The sequence below is a fragment of the Anser brachyrhynchus genome (genome assembly GCF_964034855.1).
Source record: "Anser brachyrhynchus genome assembly, chromosome: 3".
Lineage (NCBI taxonomy): Eukaryota > Metazoa > Chordata > Aves > Anseriformes > Anatidae > Anser > Anser brachyrhynchus.
In genome coordinates this window covers 33,226,858-33,254,852 of record NC_137696.1, presented here as the reverse complement: position 1 = coordinate 33,254,852, position 27,995 = coordinate 33,226,858, and the positions used below count along the sequence as shown (strand labels likewise).

The 27,995-nt window shown below is 37.4% G+C and overlaps 1 protein-coding gene and 1 long non-coding RNA gene across 6 annotated transcripts in view; one reads left to right on the top strand and one right to left on the bottom strand.

Annotated features, from left to right (window-relative positions):
- Positions 1-27,995, bottom strand: part of PRKCE (protein kinase C epsilon) — a 301,037-nt gene that overhangs the window by 201,298 nt on the left and 71,744 nt on the right. The window lies entirely within an intron of this gene.
- LOC308193489 overlaps positions 11-27,995 on the top strand; it is a 68,611-nt gene continuing 40,626 nt past the window's right edge. For both annotated transcript variants that reach the window (XR_013949683.1, XR_013949684.1), the window contains exon 1: positions 11-27,995. This exon is cut by the window's right edge and continues 12,796 nt beyond it. This is a non-coding gene — a long non-coding RNA (uncharacterized lncRNA).

The window sequence follows — 27,995 nt, the reverse complement described above, 5'->3', positions numbered from 1 at the left end:
TCAAAGCCAGCATGGAATGAAAAGGATTGATTCAATTCTAATTTTACATAGAACGTTTATAAGTGAATGTCTAGAAACACAGTGGTATAAATACCTTAGAAACAGTCAGGCTACTAGAATAAAAGCTATGTGCATTTTCTTTCAATCTATACATAAAACTACACTTAGAAGAAAGTGGAAACTATGCAATGTCATTATACAAGTAAGCAACAACAGAGGAACAGCACAATCTAAAGTTCCTACTTTTTTTTTTTTTTTTTACTGGTAGTTTTTGTACTGGTAGTGCAATTACTAGTACTCCTGTACTAGTAGTACAGGAGTTTTTAAACCATTATTCTATTGCTTTAGAAAAGCATTGCTTCTAAAAGAATTTTTCACCAAATGTCCAGAAAGATACCACATGTGAAATGCCCTTAGATATATGTAAGACTGGTCAAATCCAGCTGGATATAAAAGACATACTTGCATGCAATGAAAATAGTCTGATCACAGCAGTTCTTATTCTGACCCTCCTTTTTGACTAAAAATACTTCTCTCTGAATGCAGCCAAACATTTATATATGCAGAGAGATGCTATGAGAAGATGTCTAAAAAGATACAATTGTTCAAAAGGACAACAGGGAACAAGGCAAGATGCAAAGTAGGAATGAGATCAAGGAGCTGATATAAAAAGAGCTTTGCTGTAACCAGGATATATTGCAAAATACATTCCTTGCACATACAGACCACACTCTCCACATGCAACAAAAGATGTAACAACCATCATTGAACAAAATGTTTGATCACTGAAGTGTTTTATCTTGGTACTGGCCTATGCTATCGTTGTGGTACTTACTAAAATACAGCGTTTTAGTAGGTACAAGTAAGATTAATTGTGAAGGCACTTGAAACAACTTCTATATGGTTAAAATAATCCTTATGTGGTAGTGTATTGAGATTGGTACAATGATTGCTGGAAAATAGCACAGAGCTTGAAAAACTCCAGGCCCGAATAAAGCATATTAGTAGTCTGTTTCAGGGAACAAAAGGCAACCATCCATAAAACCAGACATACTTTCAGAGGAAAAAACCCATGCTGAAGCCATGGCCAACTTTCAGCATATTGAAGGCATTTATATAGTTTCACAGTCATTAATGGATTTTATTTTCAACACCCTTCTGAGACATTTCCCCATCTGTAAAATGAGATACTCCCAAAGGCACAAGCTAGACTGAATGACTTGCCAGAAAGTCATACAAGAAGCCTATGGTTAAACAAGAACTGAACTCTGGTCTCTGGAGGCCCAGACTATCCACTGGACCGTTTGTCCTATTCCTCACTTAAGCTTCACTTTGTCAAGCTATACACATCCTGTCTTCCTGTAATATCAGTCAGAGACATCTAAGCGCTACTTTTTTAAAACAACTTTAATGGGTACATATCTAGGAGGCAATTTCCTTTTTCTTCCATTCAGTTAATACTCATCAGTAAAAACAATCTCAAACAAAAAATTGCTGAAATATTTCTCTTCAGCATTTCCAAAGCATCACAATTCTCAGGCAACACTGAAGTAATGTGAAATTTAATCAAACTATGCAGAAGATTATGAAAATACTTTTTTAGCTTTTCCTCAAGGTTTGCTTTCTGCAAGCTTTTACTTCCTAAATGCTTTTCTGAAAAAATGAAGTTCTAAGCTCCTCCATAAGCTCAGTACTTTCCTCCCATTAGGTACACACTATAATTTCCACCCCCTAAAAGATATCAATCTCTGGCAGGATTTTCTTAGTCTAAGATTTTGCTGAGGAAACCACACACACACACACTCTAATCTTAGAGGGATGAGGAAGATTTGAATATGCTATGTTATTATTTGGGTTGTGCTGATAGTTCTGATTTGCACATGAAGAAGATTTTGCATTCATGACCACTCTAAAGCCTAAATAATTCCATCAACACTTGGGGGTGCTCGTTTTCATTCTAGCTGGTAGCACCAGCACACAGATTTTTTGTGCCCCATGGAGCTAACCAAGACCTGTTGTAAACAAGTGATAAACCACTATCTTCAGTGGCTCAGTGCCACATTATCACAGGTTTTCATTTGACCATAACAACAACACAAGAAAGTCATCTAAGATTAAGTGCATTGTACTTATTTAAATGCTAACTTGTCTCTTGAGAGAAATCTAAGGATTGTCATTGACATAAAACTCAGATCTGGAACAAACAATAACTAGACAAATGCATTTTCCATACGTGAACTTCCTAACAGTACAAAGGTTGAGGAAGTTTTACTCCGATGTTCCCTAGCTAGACAGAATGCAAAAATACAGCAAAAAACCTTGAGTCACAAAGCTGTTTAGGATTTTGGCAACAGTAAAAAACCCAAATGGACTGTATAAGCAACAGAAACAGAAAGAATTAAGTCATAAAACCTGCTTTGCACCTCTTGTTGTGATGTTCTAGGATTATCTGATATTTGGATAGCTTAAAGCATAAACCTCCAAGCACATGATCTGTCACTGCAGATGGTTCTTTGAGTCATGTAGGACTTTAGAAGTCAGTATGCATTAACCCATACTGAGCATAGCATAACACTGGAAAGTTTTCTCTTTGAACAACTTCTCTAAGAGAAAGGAATAAATTATTAGTTTAAAGAACTAACTTTGCAAAGGCTGCAGGGTTGTCTGCTTGTTTTGAGGGGCATTTACTTCTCCAATTTCTATTGCATATTATTTCCATAAAGACTGTATTTAAAAAAAATCAGAACAGTTGTGACCTAGTAGAAAATGATTGGAGACAGAATCTGCTGGTCTTCTGTTCCTTAACTAGATGTTTGGTTTTTTTTCCCTGCTTCATCTTAAATAGCTATTCCAGTACCTATTTTAACTTATTTACTAGAAAATAAAACATTAACAGTGACAAACTGCAATATACTCAAAGTGACAACAGACTACACCATTTAAAAGCTTTCAAAAACACCATTGTTATTAGAACAGAAGCAAACTCCTGACAGGAACAATAGGCTAGAGGTAAGATTAAGCTTGTAAACTTTCCCCAGCCTTTGCACCAGAATCCCTAGCAAGCTCACCTAAAACTGATAGCTTTGTAATAGGCTCTGGTGGGTCAGGAAAACAGCAGAGAAAATTTTATTAAATAATATAACTGAAAATTAACAAATTTAACAAGATTCATGATTAATTACATGAGATAAACTTGACTTGTAAAGAAATTGCCTGAAAACATTGGTAATATGATGAGCAAATTTCCCTAGAATCTGCTTAACTCTTTTTTTTTTTTCTTCCTCTACAGCCTCTTGCTCTTCTGGCCAAAGAAATCAGAAATCGGGTCTCTTTCAGAGCCAGTGCACTGCCACAAAGTTCAAAAATCTGCCTTTCATTACAAATGTTACATATTTGATTATTATAATTACAGAGAAACTTAACACAGCTTGCCACATTGTAATTGACCACGATGATATACATAAAAGTTAAGACATTTTGGCCACAGGGGATTCTATCATTTATTTACTTATACTTAAAAGTCAACAAAAAGACATCAAACATCTTGCATGACCTACAGAAAAGATCAAACACTTCCCAGTGCCAGACACATGTACAGACATAATACAGAACAGAAGCAGCCAGGGAACAACAAAATTCAGCTAAAATAACCACAGTGTTCAGAAATCAGTTCTCAAACAAGAATCTTCCATTACTTAATATCACATACACCAATATTTAATCGCAGCATCCTGAATCACATGTGATACAACTTTGATATTCCACAACCTATTGTACCTAAGGCCTCCCAGGCTTCAGCTGAATAATATTTTTCAATGCATGGCAGTATACAGATGCGTGTTTGTGCCCAAGAACACACATCCACACACACAGAAATCACACGCTTATTTTGTGTATTACAAGGAAGAACAGCTTTTGTGGACCACTGAATTGGGACTAGAGTGTTCATGGTTCATTTTCTAGTAGAGGCCAGAATGTGAGCTTGGACAGATGGCTTTATTTACAAACAGCAAGATAGCAGAGCAGTACAAATGGCTGCAAAGGCATCAAGCAGCATGACTGCAAAAGCATCACTGCACGAAACCAAGTTTCTGACTCGCTGATCTGAAAGGAGAAAAAGACTATCTTCACTTTCTTGAAAGCTGCAGGTGGTGACAGCGTATGTAAGGCACCAGGTATCACTACCCCATCACCCTCAAGAGAACCTCATTTCACCTTTCCTTCACATTGAGATATGGTACTAGAAAACTGCGTCTGTTAACAGTTATATGCCCAAACCGGTTAGGGTTTCTAAATACCTGCAATAAGAATTCATGAGAGGGAAATAAATCAATGAGACATTTCTTTGTGAGCAAAAAGAGAGGTCAATAACCTTAAGAGAGCAGACTGCCTAGACTAACCATTCAGGGCATTCTGCAAGCAAACAGGTCAACTGAGAGCCAAACGAGCTAAGTGTTCCACACATGTGAGTGTGCTGCTTTGTTGGTTTAATTTAAACCAATACAGTTATTCCAAGTGTGTAAATGACTTCAGTTGATATTGCTCATTCCCCTACCTTCAAGCTATATAGTGTGTATATCCACTGCACTAGACTGTGTTCACACTAGAAATGGGGGTTGCATTATTTCAGTAGTAGTAATGAAGATAATGTACAAAGAAGCAATACAGGCCCAGAGCTAACGAAGTAGGTTGAGCAAGAGCTGAGTTTGGCTAAAGGATGCTCAACTAGACTTTGAGTGAATAGACAGTAAAACCAACAACAAAACAAAAGTCTGCATAAAGCCTTTCACTTGAAGCATCTGCTAAATGTATTTCAATAATTAAAAAAAAAAAAAAAAAGCAAAAACCAACAACAATCACTTTCCCCAGCAGATGGTTATTTGATTTAAGGATAAAGGAACTGCATCATGTGGTAATATCTGACCTGTAATTTCATCACAATGCTTTTCAAAATCTGTTAACGCACTGTGGCTAGTGTGGCAGCACTCTCCAGTCTGTAGTCTGTAGGGAAATAATTAGCCAACACAAAATATTTAAAAACATCTCCTACTTGGCTCATGAACATATTTTAAAATGTCACGCAACACAACTGCAACCAAAAGGGAGAGGATTACCTACACATGTAGGAATAAAATATTGAATTTCTACAACAGAGAATCAGGGCTGCAGGTAGATCGCGGCTGATTACTTCAGGTTAAAAATTGGTAAATACTGTTAAGAAATTGTTTTGTTACAGTACAATTTCAGGTGACCACTTGTTATACATACAAGCTAAACTCAGAGCTAGTACCTTTGCTCAGTCTCAGGAATCACCCCAAAATGATGGTTTAATCACACAGATATTTGATATTTCTCCTGAATTTCACTATTTTCTTTGAGTAGATGCATTTGCAACACTTCAAATAGTCATCACGAAGTAGGTATCAGCATAACACTAAGTACACGGTAAGTAGAGGACTTTAGGATTGACTGGCACTTTTCCTGGTCATATATAACAATTTGGGTGCTCTGCGCACCTTTTTCCTGTACAGTCGATTTAGTGTGTGAAGTCTCACACATTAATATATCAAAGCAACACTACCTGTTTCCTGTAAAACATATTTTTTTTCTCTTTATGGTCAAAACACTTTCCTGCACTCTTCTTCTCCTAGGTATACTATGGGAAACTTTGACAGTATACAACACAAAACACGCACACAGCATTATTGTACCAAGAATAAAGGAAATAACTGTACTGATTTTTAGACCCTAAAATTCAGGAATATTAACAGCTGGAAGATCTAAAGTAGTATAAGTTGAAATCCTTCCTACATGAGGTAAAGTAACCTCCAAAGGCAGGATATAAATAAATGCGAGGAAATTGTTATATTTAAATGAGGTGAAATTGTTCTTCATTTTCTCACCTGTTAATCCTATTCTAGTCCTATGGTTTAAAAAAATAAAAAAATAAATAAATCTGGAACTTGCCTTCTAACCAACAACAATTGTAATTGCTTTGTTCCAGCTAGAGAGCAACAATACTTGCACATATAAAAGTAAACTAAACCAACTACTGTTTATTAGTTGGAGCTCAGCTCCCTGGGAAGAAAGGAGAAAAGCCTTTCTTATCTGAAAGGCAACCACATTAAGTGTTCTCTCTACTTGTACTCATGATAGAAATTAATCCTCCGTTAGGAAGGAAGCTGCCTGATCCAGTGTGCTGCAAATGGACAAAGTGTACTCTCACGCTCGCTGGAACTTCCAAGTAGCTTGTTGATGATGTTCAACACCAACATCAGCTGCAAGCCAGAGTTCATCAGCACAGAGAAGAAAAATTCTGATTGGTAAATTCTTACTATTCTACTTTGCCCATTTGATTTAGACATGAATGAGATTTTTACCTCTCCTAGCTAAAGTGGCTGAAAATACAGAATATGCAGTTATGATAGGCCTGGAGATGTGCCAAAGAAGCATCCTTGATCTCGGTAACCGGCTATGAATTACTGGGCTCTTTCCCCCATATTTCCAGAAAATGAACATTTTATTTTTAGGATATATCTCTATCAACTATGAAGATTTGCTTGAAAATTCTCCAGCATCCCAGCCACTCCTCTTTCTGTGGGAAACTGGTAATTTAATGCTACAAAATCCCTGTTTTACTTCACAATCAGTTGAAGTGTACCCTGTTTGAAATTTTGGCTGAAAGTCAACCTGCCCAAGCACTGCTGAACACCAGAGAGGCTTTGAAACATACACAGCATAGTGACTGCTTTCAGTTGTGTTTCAAGTCTTGCCTTCCCATCCCGGCCAAAAGAGACGGCCACCGGCCTGGACTGTAACCACCCGGATGGCCACGGGGCCACATTTGGCACCAATGCTGTGGACTACCAGGCAAGAAACAAAGAATGCTACTTCAGATAGGAAGAACAGAAGAAAGCTAATGAAACAGCATAATACAGAGACTGAAATATCTTCAATTTAAAAAGAGAAGTGAATGAGAAGAACAAAGGACCATGGACAGAGAGACAATCATGGGAATGTACAGAACCAAAAACACTATGTGCAGCCCAGAGGTGACATGAAGCCATCACAACCAAAGCAAGAGGAAGTAAAATAATAAGTCAAAGAGAAAGCTATGATAAAATTACTTTAAAAATGCTAAATTTTATTTTGCAAAGAGCTATATTACCTCTTTTAAACTCATTCTTAAATGTTAGAATGCTTCTTGTCACTATTTCAGTTGTCCTGCCATGTTAAAAGACCTTTGTTTTCCCCCTAATATAAGGAATAAGCTTTTTAAAAATAATAAAAAACTTCAGAACAGTTTTAAAATCAAGACACCAAAAATGTGATAACTTAAGGTTTTTTTTAATTATTATTATTTCATGGAATCACAAGCTTGTATTTTTTTATTTTTTATTTTAAAGTAACGTCTCAGGTTAAGCACCCTTTTAATTCATTGCTTTTATTAGTTAAGATATAAACTTTTTTTATTATTATTATTCATTAAGAGATAGCAGAAGTGACACAAAAATACTTATTTTCTAGTTTTGGTTTGTTTTGCTTTTTTAAATTCTTTTTTTCGGCAAGCTCTAAGATGAAAGCACAAATACACAGGCTTCAAGAATAAACACTTTTGTTGGGTTAAAGATGGAAGGAAAAAGTATGTTCTACACAAATATTCTCTATGTCCTTTCACATATGTATCTGTAACCTTAGCTGCTTTACAGCAAACATGAACATTACAATAAACAAACAATGAATGATATACAAACCACAATAGTAAAACAGAATTGGCATCAGGTATTTAAACAAAAGTATCCTTCCTGGAAATAGCTCTCCTATTTAGAGCCTGCCAAGAATTGCGTTGATTCAGAAACTTTGTTCAAGCTATATCAAAAGTTAGGTTTTAAAGAAATTCAAGAGACAAAAGAAGAAAACAGATTTAAGAAAATAAAAGTGGCTTGCAAAAGTATCTTTGCTTTGTATGTTTATTTGTTAGTTTAGAATGGAGGATTTCATTCTGCCTTCACAATAGGTGACACACAATACTGCAAGCAATATTTACAGAGATTGCCTGCCATGTGGATCCATCAGCCCTTTTTCATGCTGACCACAAATCCAGAACAACATCATGCTTGCAGCCACCATCCTATGCCCCCAGACTTCACTGTCCTCAGCCCTGTCCAATTTGGGGCCTTTTAAGTAAGTCACAGGACATGGAAAGAGACTGAAATGAGAAGAAACTTGGTGCTGTCATCATTTTAAGGTAGGGCAAGCACAGTGAGTAAGAAAGGGATTAGACTGACCATTAAACTCCATATGATGCTTCTATATAATAAATATACTTCATAGCTCCTGCCTATCAAATCTCCACCCTTGTGTAGCTTGTGATTCTCACAGGCTTTGCAGTGCCGCAAGCAGAAACACTACAAGAACATGGAAGCACTGCAATTTGTCACTGTTTCAGACATCACTGAACTCTAAAGGTACAATATACTCATTTCTTTTTAATGGCAGTCACAAAGGATGCCTGTAACAGCCTGGGAACCAGATACGCTTCTCAAGTCTCAGTCCCACGTCTAAATAGCAAGAGCATTCTCTTCTTCTAAAGCAAAAGGTGATTTAAAAAAATCTTCTATCAGATAAACATTTTGCCAGCAAAGTGGCAGCTTCAATCACATTACATTATTCAAAATAGGTGTGTTCAAAAATGTAATCCCTGAAAAAAAGACAATTTTAAAATGCCGCCCAAACTTCATCTTCTTAGTTTCTTGACCAAATTTGGCCAAAAAAACCTCAGATATTTGACAGAAAACGTACAGTGCTATCTTCTTAGCCTTTTTTTTTTTTTTTTTTTAAAAAAAACTGCCTAAATGAACCAGCATTTTAATTTTCAGAAGAAAACGTCATTGGAAAATTCTCTCTATGGTACTCTTTTTCCCTTTAGAAAGTACTACAATAAGATCTTCAGAGACCTTTTTTTTTTTTTGGTTTAAAAACAGTTTTTGTCCTGCCCTGATGATGTTTTAGCCTCTGTTTAATTACCAGATTAGAAAGCTTAATGAAGCTAATTCTGCTAAGAAACTGGCTATCCTGAAGACTACAATTATCTGTGATTCACTGGGACTTCCTCTGCAGCCTTTGCCATAAAAAACACAGAGCAACTCTGAGACTCCTCCGATGTCAGCTACAAAACAGCTACAAAACAAAGCAGAAAAGTGCATTGGCCCTTGCTACCTATGTTTAAATCCAAAAAGGAAAACTGAGGAAAGGAAAATTTAGTAGCTCGACACATGCTGCAAGGCAAGCCGTATTCCATGAGACAGACATACCAAAAGGTAACATCCTGCATACAGAGACTGCAGAAAAGGAAATGGCAAAAATTACCACTGCTAGTATAACTGCTCCTGACGACTTCGATGGCAGAGTAGAGCCCACTAGCCAGGAGTGCAATACTAGCAACAAATACATCTTCCAGTGTATGCTACATTAATTGGTATTTTTCTTCAGCATTTTTATTTGTGGCAACGTTTTAAATTAAATCACCTGTAGAGTTCTCACATATTAGATAAGAGTTTGACACAGAGAGTTGAAAGATGCTGGCTAGACCCTTTCAAAAATCTTACTCTAGTTCCTAAACCTCTCAGACACCTATGCTTTCCAGTACTTCCTGGATCCAGGCCTTCAGAAAAACACAACAAAAACCACCCTGACATTTATCCTGCCCCCTGTTGTAGTAGTTTGGTCGTTCCTCTTTTAGTCCATGATGAAACAGGAAGTGCAGAGTCATATATGAGTAGCTGGGATTCCTGGGGCTGGAATCAAGACAACTGAAGATCTAAAGGAACAAGAATTCTTCAGATTTACTTCTAGGTGTATAAGAACCATTCAGTTCTGGTAATGGAGGATATAGCTTGCTGCCTACTTATTCTGGTATCAAGCCAAATAAAGCAAAACTAATGTCTTTTACAAAATGCTTTCAGTCTTTTCCGAGAATGTCTCAGGACGAAGGATCTGTTGCATCCTTTGCTAACTGGTTTCATTAATTTACCCCTTTTAACGTGAAAAGAAATATGTGCTTCGCTGTTCATTTTCAGCAATCTGGCTTGCCATCAGATTTTACCCCTGTCAGATTAAAAAGCCCTTCATTTTTAATGGTACTTCACATACCGAAATTAAGCAACCTCCCATTGTTCCTTTTAAATAAACCATACCAGTGAGCTCAGAGTTTCTCCATGGAAAGACTTTCCTCTAAGATTTGACTTCTATGAGCTCTGCTATTGAGCTGCTGGGTTACCCTGGGCACTGAACTTCACACTCACCTCCAGCTGCGTATTTTACCTTCTGTTGTTTTTCTTATAATGAGTACAAATTCTAAGAAGCTCAGGCTCTCCCACAACACATTTATGCAATTATACTCTGATCTCCTTACCATTATCTACATCGGAATTTATGAGTTCTAGGTATGCTACCATATTAGTAATTTTATTTGAACTGCTAAATTGACTAGGAGTAATCGGCCTTTATGGATGCCTACTGATAAGCTATTACTTACTTCAGTGTCACTGTGCGTATCAGTTTCCAAATGCAATGACCCTTAACACTTGATTTACAGAAAAATCTCCATTTGGGTTTTACATTATGAGGCTTTGCAATTCTAATTCCACTCAGGAGAGGGCAGAGATACAGCTCGCAGCAAGATAAGTCTATCTGGCCTTCAATATACTTTTTGTCTCAATTTCCAACCAAACAGTTTCTAAAACATTGACCACCCATAATCTTTGTATGTGCAACCTACAGAGGAAGGAGGAGTAATTTCACAGCTGGGGGAAGTGTCACAAAAAAATCTGTAATCTGAAAAGAGCATGAAAGCAGGCAGGATAAGCTGCTTTAGGAATGCATCTACATTTTGGATACCCTTGTTCCTTCATGTCTGGCTGGCCTACCATTTCCTTAAGCAGCATCCCACACAGTTTTCAAAAATGTCAGATTTGGAAAGTCCCGTAATCATTTACTACCTAGTCCTACCAAAGTTTGTTTCAAAACTCCCTCTCCAGTCTTGCATGAGAAAAAAAACCTGATCTTAAAAGGTTACCTGAAATGGGAACTACATATTTGCATTTTTGGCTAAAATAATTGAAACCGTTCCCACAGATCTGACCAGAGAAATAGCAAGAGTCCCTTTACTGCGGAGACTTCAAAGACAGAATCGGAAGGAAAGTTACCTTTGCATCATGGGAAGAAAAGCTTTTTGGTATTATTTTATTATTCTTTTATTATTATTTAAAATGCACTGATTTTTTTCCCTTACTAGTAATAAAGATGAAAATGATTCATGCACAAGTATGACCTTGTTAACCATCAGGGCAAACCCCCTTTAAATAAGGCTCTCTAGGGAATCCTATAGATCTCCAAGATGTCTGTATAACATGTCTGAGTGTGAGTTTTGGACTGTTTCCATTCCTGATTCTCCAACCCTAACTGATATGTTGCTCGTGACTCAGTCAAATATGTTGCATTTTAACTTTTCCCAGGAGTCTACAGAGTTTCTCTTTTGGATTGTTTCAGATTTCATTCTCCGCAAAGCAGCTGCTCTTAAAAGTGCTTTCAATTTATCCAACTCCAAAATCAATTCCCCCTCTAGAAATTCAAAATACATACAGTGTGAATGCTAATGAAGTTGCTAACTATTGAAGATAGTGGGTAGTAGATAGTGGAATCTAAAAAAAATTTTAAAATAAAAATGTTAGTATTCTCATGATCTGGCTCAAATAGTAGTTGGTACTCAGACATGGAGATTTGTGGACTCATTCTGGGTAATTTGGTCAATTTTCTTATGTAGTCCTTAAAAAACAGGAGAGAGAGATTGTGTAGCATTGGAACTATATCTTCAGAATGGAAGGAATACAATTGAATAGCATTTTCCATATACCTGAGGAAATTCTGGAAAAATGATGCAATTACCACTTTACTGTTAGGGTTTCTTTAAGATCCCAGGTTAACTTACTTTTTTTTGGCAAACCTAATGAAGAACAGGTAAATTCTGTACCCTGACTTGCAATTTGTTCTCATTTTCATCTTGGATCATTTAAAAAGAAATTAGTTTTAACACCATGAACAATCCCAACAATATCTTTGGAACACTGCCAGATATTTTAGAAATAGTTTAATGAAGGTTTCCTCCACTTAACGACACAGCTGAATACTCTCTGCCTAATCTGGCAATGAAGAGAGCTCATTGCTCTGGGAACAGTCAGGAACCTACATGAATCCAAGTAACTTATATAAAACAGATATACCCTGAAACACCCTACAAGCAGGCAGAAGGCACGACTTGTCAGCCATACTGGATTCTCCTGATACTCATTTCACTTCTCAGCAAATTGTAGCCTTTTGTTAAAGGAAGGCAATGACAGCTTTTCTGACTCCTGCCATATATGTACCACAAAGTAAGCAAACTTCTTACTTTGCTTTGCTCTCTTAAACAATATCAAAGGAAGAAACTGGACCTCTCTGACTCAGAGAAGTATGAAACTAAGACCTGACTACTTTAATTGAATTTATTTATTATCTTTTAAATGAGGTAAGGTTCCAATGCTCTCCTCGATTTTTCTTATAAAAAACACACAGTAAAAAAATACAAGCAACGTCAAACATGCTAACATTAAAAGCAAGAGAGAGAGAGATTAGGTCACCTACTGTACAGGCATGTTGCAGATTTCACAAGCTGTAACGAACATTTTTTTGCAGGAAAAAGTAATAATGAAATAAAGATAACACATTCAAAGTGAAATTAGCACCACTTTGAGCCATGACAGTTTAGCTGCACAACCAACGCTTCTCAAGGATTTTTCAGGTACAAAATTACCTAAGAATTGATGAATCAATACTTCATTGAGAATTATTATCACAGCACATGGCTTTGATTTCATAACCATCAAGGAAGGCACATCATAAATAAATAAATATATAAAGATATCTGTTAAATGCTGGAAACTTAATTCTGAGTGTTCAAGAATCAGTTCATTCTGGGAACTGCAGTCCAATTAACTTACATTAGAGGAACAGCTACTTCAAATACCTCCTACTCTGACTCTCAAATTCCTTTTTTATTGTAGCTTTTGCAAGGAATTTCAGCAGCTATTTAGAAATATATTTTTATACCAAAAGATTTCAGTAGCTAAGAATAAATGTTATTACTTGCATTTGATCATTACTACACAAGTCACTTTTAGAAAATGACTATGTCAAGCTTTCTGAGGGCTGTAAATCACTTATTTCTGCACCACATCAATATTCGGTAGTGTTTTTTTTATAATTAGGCATGTTTATTAACTCACTAAAATTGTAATACAATATATAAAAACATGGCTTTCTTCTCATGTGGCTAAGCATGCAGATCCTATGTCAAACCAAACTATAGGCTTTATACTCAACTACTTATCCTTCTTTTACCTCCCCTTACTTTGTGCATAAATCAGGAGAATTGCAGAGCTCTCACTGCAAGAAACTTTATGAAGAATCAAGTTTAACGGTAGTGTAAGAGCTTTGTGATGGATCATGCACTGAAATGTTGCTAGCCTATGGCAGCTCTGCCCTCCACACCAAATGTAGATGACAGTGTAAAACCATCTATGAAGAGAAATTGAAAGCTCCTAAAACATTCACTCTGCAGATAGCAGGTCCTTCCAGAGAGCTTTGAGACATTATTTGAGACTGAAAGAAGCTTTTGGAGAATATGGCAGTGCCCTTGGCTGCAGCCTGGAAAGGATGACCAAATTAATCTTTAGAAACAAAACAGATGAACTCCAGTGATACCCCGAAGTTAAAGAGATGCCCAAAAGCAAACTGACAAACCTCCTACTGATTGTAGTTTCTAATAGATTGGTGTCAGTGACTGTGTTTTTTTTTTTTGTTTGTTTTTGGTTTTTTTTTCGCTGATGGCTCTAGCAGGCCAACTTTCAACAGGCATCCCAACAAGGTTTGGGCTTGGTCATCCAAAGGTATTAAAGAAGAAAAACAAAAAACAAAACAAAAAAAACCCTACCTGCAATACCTCAAGGCTCCATGTTTACTAGAAAGGTATGTGAGGAGAGATAGAAAGGAATGCTAGAAGATGCTCTTACTGGCACAATATTTAGTTTCACTCTCCTAAATCACACCCCTCTCATGACCACCTCTGTTACTGGAGAGCAGGTCTACAAAGAGAGGTGAATCTGTTGAAAACAGGATAAAAGGCTGACACACTCCAGAAAAGGATGTTGTGTCTCTCTGGAAAACTGGACACTCATTGCAGAAGAATCATGTCGTTATCTATCTCAAAGTTACTCTCCTTGAAAATGTCCATTACTGCAGTAATGGTTATAAGCATGCCATGCTTTCCTTCTGTTTTACATTCCATTATTTGTGCAGTATTGATTTTACCAAGTGTCACGAAATGGATGACACAACAATAAAGATGCCGTGCAATGATAGTCAGGGATACTTTTATCCCTCAAGTATATTGCAAACCACACGCAGCCATCTCTGGACAGCAGCAACAGAAGGATACAGAGTAGCTTTCAGAAGACAGAAATTTCAACATGAACGCTGAATGAAGTCCTACTTTAACCTTTACCACAGAATCTTCAATATAATTTCAATGCTGCTGTGCTAGATCTGCCAGAAAAAAAAAAAAAGAAAAAAAAAAGAAAAAAAGAGAAAAAAAAGAGAAAAAAGAGAAAAAGAAAAGCTTCTTAGCTTCTTTTTAAAATGTATTAATTTTATCAGGCTCAAAAAATGAAGGTCTCAGTAGACCTGTATTTGAGTGTGCCATTCCAAACCTAAGGTTCAGTTATTCTTCTTATTCTTTCTATAGGTGTATGCATCCTACAAATGCTATTAATAGAATACCTTGAAACTGTAAAAAATGAAATTACATATTAAGATAGATTTTGTAGAGCAGATTAAAAGTTGGGATTTATACTTGCTACTTGAAGACGACCAGACACTGAGCAGAGATATAAACTGTGGTTTCTACAAGGTATATATATATATATATATATATATATATATACACACAGTTACCAAAAATTGGCATCTAAAAATTCAATCCAGTTTCCTCTTATGGAATCCAGATTTGGCTTATATTTCTTACCTTAAGAGCAGTGTACATAAGCATCAATTTTAACTCCTCAAAGTAAGATAAATGTAACTAACTCCCACATACAGCAATCTTCAGAAATCATCTCCCATGTGGAAAAACACTATAATCTATTTATTCTCATGAAGTTGCATTATTCTCATAATACAAGTGCAAATTCTTGGAGGATAGAGGATGAGCAACTGAAAATAAGTAACACAGATGGAAAATAATACCAGCCACTACAACTTCAAAGAACAGAAAATATGGATCACCATGCACAAGCCAAGCTCACATCCCCAACAGACAAAATCCCAGAATATGAGGCCTAAAGAGATTTTCTGATTTTCTTCTTTGCAGTTTCAGTTGTGCCATGTTTTTGCTGTTTTGCAGTCACATAATTCCTGTGCAAATTATCTGATATTTATAATCTGTTACAATCTCTAAATTGTAACAGTTCATAAATAATACTACTGTAAAAGTCACTCAGTCTTGGACTCTGAGCAAGAGACTCCATTATGAGTCTCTTAATAGATCAGTCTCAATGTACCTACTAAAAACACATTAGAAAACAATTAAGATGCAAATCTGCTTGATCCTTATTTGGCAGAACTAGTACTACTAATTGCAGCCTCTGTACCCACTGAATTCCTTTGTTTCTAAAGTTTCAGATAAGCACTGTTACTGAAGTTTCAGATAAACACATTTTGCACTGCTGTGTTACAAGCCAGAAGATTCAAGGAAGATTTCAAGATTTTTTTTTCTTATGTTTGTCTTATTTCTCTACTGTAATAGGGCACTTAAAAAAAAATAAATAATAAAATACGTAGAAGAAATGCTTGTCTTCCCTTAAGAGAAAGCTGCTGAGGAATCTCTTATTACAGGGGAAAATAAAAACAAATACACATAAAAAACACTCCGCAACTTTTATAGGAACTACATGATTTGATCCCTTCTACACAAAACTAGTTACATTTCCTGGCCCACCAAAACAGAGCCTGGGATACACAAAGTCTTTGATTTATACACCTGGAGCTGAGAATACTCCCTTTACAAGAAGCCTGGTTTCCCCTAGGTTGGCTGTTCTTTCTTGATAAATTGCCAGTGAATTACCTATTGCTCTGGAGAACATCTGTTACTGTTCCAGAACCTCACAATCACTTACATATCCATGACTAGTTGCCACATAAATGAAGTTTTAAAATTGCTTGTCTATTCAGAGCATGTGTTAGGAAGAAAAATGAAAGGGAAACCTCCCAAACGTTAAAACCATGCTTTGTCTTTGATATTGTTAGAAGCTGTTTACAACAGAGAGAAGGAACAAAATTACTTCTGAAACTACCATGAGGAATAAAAATAATTGGAAACTAATCCTTATATCAAAGAGAAACAACACTAATTTGGGTATGCTGTGATCTCATCGGTTCTTATAGCATGTTTTAATTACCTAATCTGAACTCCAGCACAAATTCAAATGCTGGATTAGGTCCTGTAGCTTTCACACCAAAAGAATAATTCTGTGATTCAATCTTACAGTTCTCAGGATGAGCATGACAGTTAAGACAAAACAAACGAACAAAAAATACAACAAACAAACAAAACCACCAAAAAGTAAAGGCACAGGTTGTAGACTATAAAGAAACTCGAGTTGATTTCTTCATGAAGAAATAGCTATCTATATAACCAAGATTTTTTTTTTTTTAAATTGAAATGCCTCTTTATGACAGACTCGCTGATTAAAGACTAAGTGCTGTTTTGAAAGTAAACACGTGACTGGAGTCTGTGATATTTTTTGCCCATGGCACATAACAGTAAATTATGTCTCTTTACATGATAGCCATCCTAACAAATCCCAAATAGTTTAAAGAAATTTATGTTGTTTACAGTAAAAAGAAAAGCAATGTAGGAGTGAAAAAAAGACACGTTACAGAGTTCTAGGAAGCAGCAGAAACCTCCTTCCCATCACACTTCTCCCCCTGGAACACACATCTTCATAGGAGATTTGACGCTAGACAAAGAGTCAGTGAAGCAGAACATCTGAGAAAGATTGTTTCAAGTGACAAAAGCTGCAAAACACAAGTGATATACTACCCACAGCAAAAGCAGGAAAGAACCAAACTTCATTAAGACCACAGTACTAGAAGACAAGCTCTAACATGCTATTCATGCTATGCTTTGACAAAGGAAAACTAGAAATGTCATTCACATCTACATTTGGACAATTTTCACTTGAAATTAACCAAGGTTACATTTTCAACACGTACCTAGAGGATCAAGAGCTCAAAACCCCTTGAATTGTGCCTACACACCCTCAACACACCTTTGAAAAACAAAAAAGCAACCCAAAATAGCACTGAGGACCTGGGCCAGGAATACTGACCTCATTCCAAGCTGAATCAGATGCTTGCAATGTAGCATCCACCTCTTCTGCCAACAGTGATTTCAGCTCAGTAGAGTAGCCTAGGTCAAGTGTTACAAGACAAGGAAGACCCTCAACAAGAGTAACAAATAATCTCTGCAGTAGTAATGTTGATGGGTGCCCGTGAGAACTTGTAGCCCATTTGGCAGCCAGAGGATAAAGCACCCACCGCCTGTTCTGCGAACTGGTGTATCTGGTTTTGTTCCTTTTCTTGGACACCATTCACAGGTTTCTGTTGCTTTGTCTCCCTAGGTTGTCAGTATAAGCATTTATTTAATCCCACTAATGAATTAGTGGGATTTAATTTTAGACGCTGCATGAGAAAACAAACAGGAAATTTGGAAAGGGAAAATCTGTAGCAGTTGTATTTTATCTTAAAAGCAAACAGGAGAAATTATGATATACACCTTTAACTAGGAAACTGAAAGATGGCTGAACCAGTTTACAAAATACAGCTTTCTTCATATTTTCTATTACCAAATTTATAGCGTATTAGACTGTAGATCAATGTTACTAACATGTTTAATGTAAAGTGGTTTTATCCATTTGCACTGCATAGTCATCAGGCAAACTAGCCCAAGTAAGTTAAAATGGTAAAAGTGAAATGCTATTATTTCAGCTGAAGAAAATTTATATTTTTATACCCAGCAGCAGTTTTAAACTATCAGAAGCTCCTGAAGTGAATGGCATCAAGTACCAGATGACAGCAGAAGCACTGGGACTCCATCACACGTGCATGACAAGGTATGGAAAGAAAGCATCTCTCTGTAACTTCACAGATCCTGCACATCATCTGTGGTGTGCATGCATACACACATGCACACGTGCACGCAGAGCATATTGAGACTCTCTCCCATTCAGAACAATTGCTTTTTTTTTTTCCTGATGGTACGAGCAGTTTATTCACCAAGAGCCTCTGTGCCAGAGCAGAGCTATGTTTGGCCTGCCTCTATTCCCTTACACTGGGGTCAGTGACAAGTAATTTCAAGCAAACTAGAAAAAGTACATGCTTAAGCTAGTGTGGACTGAGCTGAAGTTGGCATGAATACCATGAGCAGCACACGAATGTAGGAACAAACGTATATATCCAAGATTTCTTACTCTCACCAGGACTCAGCACTCAAGAGCCATTACTAGCCAGCTGGCTGTCCTTCCATATCAATCTCTGCAACCTCCAGAGGCATTTCAACTTATAGCAGAACTAAAAAGCATTGTTTCCACTTTTCTCCCTCAAATAAGTACAGCAATATTTCTGAATCTACTGAGACAGTTTCTTAAAGATTTCCTACTTGAAAAAGACATACACTATGCAAATTATACATACCTTCCAGAAAGTAACTATTTAATTTTATGATTAAATATTAATTCTAGCTCTACGACATGAGATATTTGACAAACAGCTTTGATATAGTAGTAACTAAAAGAAGCCCTCATACTCTTATGGTTTATTGTGTCCAAATATCAAAATCCATAATACTGTCAGAGGTTTACTTTTATAATCTTGATTAAAATTCCACTTTTACACTGAAGCTTGTCAGGGAGGGAAGAGGGGAGGGGATTTTAGTACTAGAATTAGTACTACTTTTCTTGCACTATTTCTGTTTAGTGTTAGTTTAGTTCTATGCTAATCTATGGAATACCACTTGTGAATAGGTCAAAAATTTCTTCTCATATTATCAACAGAATGGTGAACATGAAAGACAAAATGAAATCTTTCATGGTTCTCTAGTATTTTTTTTCTATATCCCACTCTACCATGATGACTTGGAACAAATCATATTTGAAGCATATATCAGCTTTTAAAGGATGGTTAAATTACATTGAATTAGAAGTCCATAATATTTATAAATCCTCATGCAAATGTCATATCCCAGGCCAATAATTAATTGTAATTAATCAAAGTGTTGAGGGAAGAGAAAAAAAAAAGAAAAAATTCCAACCAATCAAGAGCTCCATGAGCTTCTCTGAGCTCCTCTCCAACAACTGATCCAAGCTACTGATCAAATGATGCACAGTGTTTTCCCAATGGTGCTCTTATTCCCAATGATTTTCAAGGTCCTTGTTTTCATTCCAGACATAACATTTGCACCACAACAGCTTTGTGCTATATCCTCCATCCTTTCAGCCATGTGGATCCTTGAGGTACTGTTTTCCCAGTTTTACTGGAGGGCAAAGAGTTAAAAGAGGTTTTTGAAAGCAGTTGGCTGATGTCGTGATGTTCTCCAGCAGCCTGAACAAACAGGAAGCCCGGAAATGAGTGATAATTGTTAAATAAGAGCTCTTAAAACACCTGCTTAGCTCTAACTGCTAACTATTAAACCATTATAAGAAGTTAAAAACAAAATCCCCCAGAGAGCTTTCCACCTGCTTTCCCCATCTATTTTCTTAATTTATACAATGAGATATTCAGAAACACCCAGTGGATTTGGAGGCACAACTCCCTCCAGAACCAAGCCGACCTACAGGCTTGTGTATTCAGTGACTCCCCTGAAGCAACATGGGTGCTCGTATCACTTTGCCTTTCAGTGACACATGTACATTTTAAGTCATCTTGGATTTTGTGAAATTTCCACCCAAAGTTATTCCGAACGTGTCTGTATGTCCTTCTTTCATGGACAGACTGTGTAGCCATTCATCCTAAACAGAGAGGAAGCTGTTTTCCAGCAGGACCAGGAGAGCAGAAGTAGGCCATTTTGTAAGGCAATTAAGGGAGAAGTAAAGGATTTTCAAGTCCAAGCTGGAAAGGTGTGGACCTTCCCTGCCATTCAACTCAGTGGAAAGGCTTTCTGCATTGTTAAGGTCAGGAATGCAGACAATCACATTTAGTTAGCTCATTTTTTAAACCATGCAAAATTTAAAACAAGCAAATAAAAAACATACAGAAAAAAGTCATTTATACAATATCAGTTCTTTGAATAAAGAAGTACAAGCACCAAACAACAAAAAAAATATAGGTGCTTGGACTGGTGCCACATCTGTTACATCTGTTCTGTCTTCTTTGCAGAGTAGCAGTGCATTTTCTATGAGGGTTATGATGGCCACTCATAATTCTCTTGCATTTCATACAAGCACATTTTATTACATTAAAATTAATACTTCTGAAATATCAAAATAATTCTTTGATTTACACATCTTTATAAACCTTGTTTCCTCAAATATCCTTGATAAACCAGTTCTGAGGATTAAGAAGAAAATTCTCTCCCCAAATTTCCAATAAGAACATAGAAAGCTAAGGAAAAAGATGAGAATTAATCTATTCTAAAGAATATTTACAATTCCATTGTCAAAAGAATGATCTAATTTGCAACTAATAGTCCCTCCATGCATTAGACAACAAGCTTGTTTTCTCCAAGCAGAAGTTAGATCCATTGCCACTGTATTGGTTTTCAGTCAAAAGAAAAGTTAGAATTTAATTTCCTTTCTTCTCCAACAATCGAAGTTACAGAAGTACAAAATGGTGCAGAACGAAGCATGTGATTCCAAAAGAAACGTGAGCAGCTTATCAGGACTTAATCATCAGTAATTTGCACTTTTACGTCACCCTGGTAACTATGACAAGTCAATTTGCTATCCATCTCCACTTACTGTGAAAAATAATTATTTACAACATTTTTGGTTAAGTTCACATAGTTGTATGCCTGTCATTTTCTAAAATCTTATAAGCTGATAATTTCTCAATAATTCTACATTACTATCTATCTTCTTTAAAAGCTAGAATTTAAAGTAAACGTACATTTGGAAAGATTATCAGCCACATTACCACAGCAGTTTGGGAACAATTTATTAAACATTTGTGCTATTAGCCTAACCAGACCAATTTAAACTACAGCTACACTACACTACAACCCAAAAACCCATTGGCTCTGTGAAATGGCAACATGACAGGAACAAGGCCAGAAAAATTTTGCTTTTTAAGAAAAAAAATAACAACTGAAAGAGTTCTTAGTTTTAAATTCCTATACTTCACCCTGCACAAAGCAAGTAAAAAAAATAAACCAGAACTTAGTTTATACAAACAACTCTAATCTACAAATACAAAACAACGTAAGATTTATAAATGGTTTACTAAATGCTTCACGTCTTTAATAAAATGAGTTTAAATTTAAAATCCCTATTTTTCTTCCATGATTTTATTTAATCCTTCCCATTATATCTACAGCAAAAATCACATTTAAGAACAAATGCATGGAATACAAAGCTCCAAAAACGCAAGTGTTTTCTTTTTAAATACTAGTGAAGGCTCAAAATGCCCAGCATACCTAGCTGCTACACGGTGCTGTAGTTAGACTGATGAAGGACAGACAACCTCAGACACAGAGGATGCATGAGGAGATTAAACTCATCTGTGAAGGCAGTTCTGGGTGATGTGGCAGTAACATCTTTCTTCTCTCTCCTTCTGCCTCAGAACAAGCTTTCTGGGACAGTGTCTCCCTGCACGTGCTTTGTGCCCCTGGTCTCAAGGCTTCCCCACCGCCCGGCACCTTTGCAGTTCTGCTAGACAGTGACGTCAGGCGGTGCACGGCCGAACCACAAAAACCGAGCCCAGACATGGGAACGCTGTGACATTTGGCCCTGATTGCAGAGGTGCAAGCCCCGTGCAATGCAGGGAGCACCAGCCCCTCTACATCCCACCCACATCCCCTCACCCACCACACAAGAGATCAAGAGCCCCCGCAGCCACCTGGTGCAACCATGGCTGGAAGCCCGCTGCTGTCATGGAGCTGCGACTACGAGGGGAAGAGCCAGAGCTGCACGGGCTAAACACACTGCAAGGGACTAGGCCAAGGGCTGCACAGGACACCCTTACACCCCTAAGGACCCAGGCATGGGATTTCCTTGGTGTACCCCATCAGATGCCTGAGGGCCCACCTCAGCCCCAGCAAGCACTCAGTCCATATCCCGCTCCTCAGGCAGGCCAAGCAGCTGGCAAGCTGGGACCTGCACCTCACGGATAACTTCTTCCTTCCAAAACACAGGGGAGGTCAACCCCCTGTGAGGGCAGGCAAACATGTGAACAAGCTTCCTAGAGTTGATACCCATGCTTGTCAGTGTTCAAGGAGCATTTGGATAATGCCCTCATTAATATCCTTTAACTTTTGGATAGCCAAAGCAGTCAGGCAGTTGGACTTGATGATCTTTGAAGCTCTCTTCCAACTGAACTATTTTCCTTATTCTTCTGGCCAACAAAGCTCTTCGCCACACTGCAGATACTGACAGAGACAGCGCAGCAAGCAGGACGCTAACTACTTAACCTAGCTTGTACTGCTCCCTGCCTGTCCCCCAGCACCAACTCCACAGTGAGACCCCTCGTGCTCTTCCTTTATGCCCTCCAGCTGCTGGGAATGAAGTACGTGTTGCCAATTAGCCTTGTTAACACTCCCCCCAAGAAGCTCCCGCTGCTCTATTAAGCAGTATTGTTGGATTGCTGGCAGCAGCTGTGGGGTGTCTGGCAGTTTGGGACAGGACTTAACTCCTCGCCTCCTCAGCACTGTATGGGGCCAATCCACCCCACCACCAGTAAGAAATGGCAACATAGGGAACGAGGACAGAAAAACAAAATTAGAATCCCCACAAAAAAGCCTGGAAAATCTTGAAAGCCTGAACAGCCACTCAAGCAAGGCTGGAACAGATAAAGAATGCTCCCTAATTAAAACTGGCTAACACTTCTGTAACATTATCTGATCCTCTGTACTTTTTTCTGCATTCCCTCAAAATTTCATGTGCTAAATCAATCATGACATACGCAAATATCTGTACTTTCGTTTATCTGTAGCAACTGACGCATTTATGTATATTTGATGCTTTACAGCCACTGCAATACTTCTAAGCTTTGCTGTTCCAATAAAACATTCTCTGGCTTATTGTGTAGCAATAACGTTTTCATCCCAATTTTCATTTCACTGAAGATCTGCCTGAAGAAGAACAAGCAGCTTTTAAAACCGCATCTTAACTCCTGCAAGCCTGGCTATTTCAATAATGCGTACTTATTCCTGCTCTGCTAAAGTTCATGTGAAGCTACTTAAATCCTAAAAAATATATCACTAAACCAATCCAAAGTACAAAAGGAGTGTGTACGTGTGTCAGTCAGCAGCAGTGTGTACATCAATGCATTATCTCATCTGTATTTATTATAGTACTAATTCATCTCAGGAAAGAAGACATCCTGTTGTATTTTTGGTTGTTTGGTTGGTTGATTTTTGTAATTTTTTTTATTTGTTATTACTATTATTATTTTTTAAATATGGAAATAAGTTATTCTTCAAACCCTTCTTTAATATCTACTTTTATTTTTATATGAACAACTGACTTGCTTGGGGAACTACCCAAAAGACAAGAAAGTTTACAGGCCCCTTTTGTGTTTGTGATATCAAATTGAATTTTCAGTATTGGACTAACACTAAATGGATAATTCTTAGATTAATCACAGTAAATATAGGAAAATTTACAGAAACACAAATATGAAAATACAAATAAAACCTGCTACAGTGGAAGGTAACCAGCTCAGAATTACCGTGCACTTTTCAACTGCTTTGCATTTCATTCAGGACTTGAAATTGCAGTCATCTTACGTTTGATAAAAAAAAAATATTTATTGCCTTTTTTAAACTGCTGCCCCCACTACATGAGAATCAGTTAGAAGTTTCTAAAGAATTTTGACTCTGTAGAACTTTTAATCTCCAAGTTTAGACAGATCTTCTAGTTCACTTCAATAAATACTTATTAGAGGACAGGAAAATTGCATTACTAATTATCATGAAGAACCTTGTGATAAAAACAGGATGAATTGCTATGACACAGAAGTAAGTTTTTCTTTGGAGAAGTGTTGTAAAAGATTGAAGTACCCTGTGATAATACAATCCCTGCATATTTCTCTCTTTTGTGCTGTATGCACCTCTAAATCTTTAACAGAAGATTTTTGCCATGCACCTGTACCATCACCAATGCTGCAGCACTCCACAGTGATCCAGCCACAAGGCACAGAAAGACTAAATTTAAAAAAAAATTAAAAAATAAAAAATCTAATGTATCACTTTTCCCAAGCAATTGCTACTCTTAGAAATCACACAATGAGGTACTATTTCTTTCAATTCTACAAAAGGAAAAAATGTCCCAGTTGGACATTCTCAGGATGATAAAGCTGCTCAATGGGATCAGAAGTAAAATCTTTCCTAATCACACCCACCCAAGTCCATCTCAAGTGCACGATGACTCAAGTCCATCTTGCTTCACCATTGACTACATATGTTGTAATGATCTAATGTTGAAAAAGCATTAATAGTTTATAAGGTCAAATTCTGACCTAACTTTAACCCCACAAGATGTCAGTGTTATTCATGTGATTTCAGCTGCTGCTTTGAATATAAGCAAAAGCTCAAGAGAATTTTTGCAGCACTACCTACCACACCTTGGTTAACAGGCTGTCCTCCAGGTCTATCAGAAACACAGCATGAACTCTGTAAACCGCCACGCACACTATCAGACAGGGTTAACTCTACTGTCATAACCAGCTTACGTGAGGTTATGGTCTCCACTTCCAGCACTAGCATACAACAGCTCTGTCTTTCCATCGTCCACCCACAACATAATCCCTCTAGTTTACCAGCGCTGTACATTTTTTGTAGCTGGAAGGGAAAAACTATTCAGACTAATAGTTTTACTTTCAGTACATTTATATAGAGGAGTGACATCTGACAAGTTCCCTACTCTACCAGCCTTCTTTCACAGTATGTCCAACACAAGATTACATCAGACAGGTGTTTGTCAGGGAGTAGAATTCCACTCAAAACCTCCAAACATATCTGTTGTTAAGAAAACAGTTCTCACTACTGTGGTGGTGAGTACCCATGGGGAATACTGATGGTTCAAGTTTAGACCCTACATAGCAAATGTCAGTATCTTGTAAGTCACCCTTACAACCTGTCATTTCTACTGGAAGTCTCACAGGGAAGTTAAGATAATATATGGTTGTGAAGGTTAGTCTTCAGATTATTGGGGTCCATACAGTGCAGCTTAACACAACTTGTATAAACCATAGCATCACGTAAAGGCAGAAAGGTAGGCTACTGAAAGTTGGGAGAGAGTAGAAGGTCTTTAGGTCAGAAGGTCGTTTTGTGATGGAAAACTTCAGGGGTATTTGGTCAACAGTCATTTGTGGAGATACAAATGAGGGACTGATGAGATGAAGAAGAAAGCTGCTTACTGGTGGGTACGGAGAAGCCTAGAAGTCTAGTTAGGGCAAAATATTTAAGTTAGCTGTCAGTGGGAAGGGACCACGCTCATGCGAGTGAATGGCAGAGGAGCTTCTGATGCTAGCAGCTGCAATAGCTCTCCCAGCTTAGTTCTGGTAGGTGTAGAAAAGCCATGGAAAGATGAATATATGCATTTAAGTTTTTTCTCTGTTAATTAACTTCTGCAAATTTAATCAATGCCTAATTAAAAAACCCTACACTTTTTTTTCCAGTGCAAAAATCTGCCTTCAAATACTTTAAAAACAACAACAAAATGATGTTTGTCACAATTAAGAAGGTTTACATAGAGTTATAAGTGTTTAATTCCTTCCTGTCCTTCCCATCAATACAGTTACTGATTTTACAGACCAAGTCCTTCCCTGGCTGATTCATTATTCATAGAAGAGACAGAGGATGCTGCCTGCCATTTATTTCTGCTGAACTACAAACATTGCTCTGGTTTTGAAATAGGTCCATGGGAGCAATAATAAGAAAAAGCCAATCGCTGAAAGCTGAAAAATAAGTGAAAGATAAAAGGGCCATTATTCAGAAATCAATAACACTGCTCCCTAAAAGGCATTCTACGGTGAGGTAATCACATTTGCTGCCGTGGAGCTGCAGCAGCTGCACCCTACGTGAGGGTTTCCAGACAGGATCTGCTGCAGGTAGACACCATGTGCAGGAAGCACTGGGGGAATGGAGAAGGGGGGTATGGGGGCAGGCAACAGTAGAGAAGAAAGTACACGGTCAATGTCTCAATTTTGTTTGCTCAGTGGGCAAAGTCTACCTGCACCACACAGCTGAACTTCCCCAGCAAAAACTTTGGAAAATGTACTTGTCCAGCTTGTAACCTACAGGATCCTAGCCCGTTCTTTTTGGTAAATTCAGCTCTCACTCTGAATGCTGACATCTGAAAACAACACCGAAACAAGTAATTCATTGGGGTTGAAGCTTCCATACATTTCTACCTATTTTTCTTTTTATCTACGTATATTTGCAAAGTACATTACGCTCCCTGTAACAAAAAACATTATAAATGCTTTCTGGAAACAAGACTGTGGATATGCTGTTCACGACACCATGACAAACATATCAATAATCCCACGGAAAAGAACCAGACTTTTTGATAACGTAAATTTCCCAGAATCATCTGAGATGGTAAAAGGATTCAGCTATTGCTAGAGCAATTATTGATTCCATCTAATAGAAAGCCGTATGTACAGACTCCCTGAAATAGCTCCAGAAACAACCTTAAACAATGTGTCGGAGTGGACGGAAGGGGAAAACAGATGGCAGGCATTTTCATCTTTTTCAGTGAGGAACAGAAGAGCCAAGTCAGAGAGCGAGCATTTGGAGAATTTTCTCCAAAACAACCATAGGCAGCAGCACTGTCTAAAGCCTGGTGGATATCCAAAGGATTATGTGGGTCTGATTCTGAAATGCGTTCCGTTTGATACAAAATGCCACGCTACACAGTGCTGTAATCAGCCAGCACTTCCATCGCGAGCATGCTTTAAAACCTGCACATAATTACTGATGCAGAATTATTGTGTGCACTTGAAAGTAATCTTGAAAGTACTTGAAAAATAATCTTTTATAAATAAAGTTTTGCTGGTGCTCATTTTTTAGCTTTATATGGGCAGCAATTCCACACAGTGAGAAATACCAAACAAACACATTTCAGGAGTTCCGGATCTTTTTCTCAAACATTCAGCAGCTTAAATTCCACTTCCAAAGAACTAAATCAGTAGATCTTAGAAATTTCAGTTTACCACTACTATTTCAGTTCAAGTCTCTTAAATTCTACTGCAAACAACAGAAGAGATTAGGATGAAAAGGACAGCCTGTTAATTCACCTAGTACAAACCCCTGAAAATGGATAAGCATACTTATCTTTGACAATTCTGTTGGAATTCAGGACCACCTTTAAAGCTCTAGCACAACTTCACAACTTTCAAAACACAACATAAAACACAAAACAATGAGGAACAGAACATCGCCCTCTTTCTTTTGAAGTTCAACTAAAATTAATTCAAGTACGTAAGGACAGACTACTTCAGAATACTTACTGTTAGATGTTGCAACGTAGAAAAAATCAGAAACCAGTCTCAAAATAGCAAGGAAACCCATAAATGCACGCACACAAGGAGTATTAAAAAAAACAACAACAAACAAACAAACAAAAAAAACCACCAGTCCTGGCTTGCAAATGACACCCAATCTTCAATTTGCATATCTCAGCAAT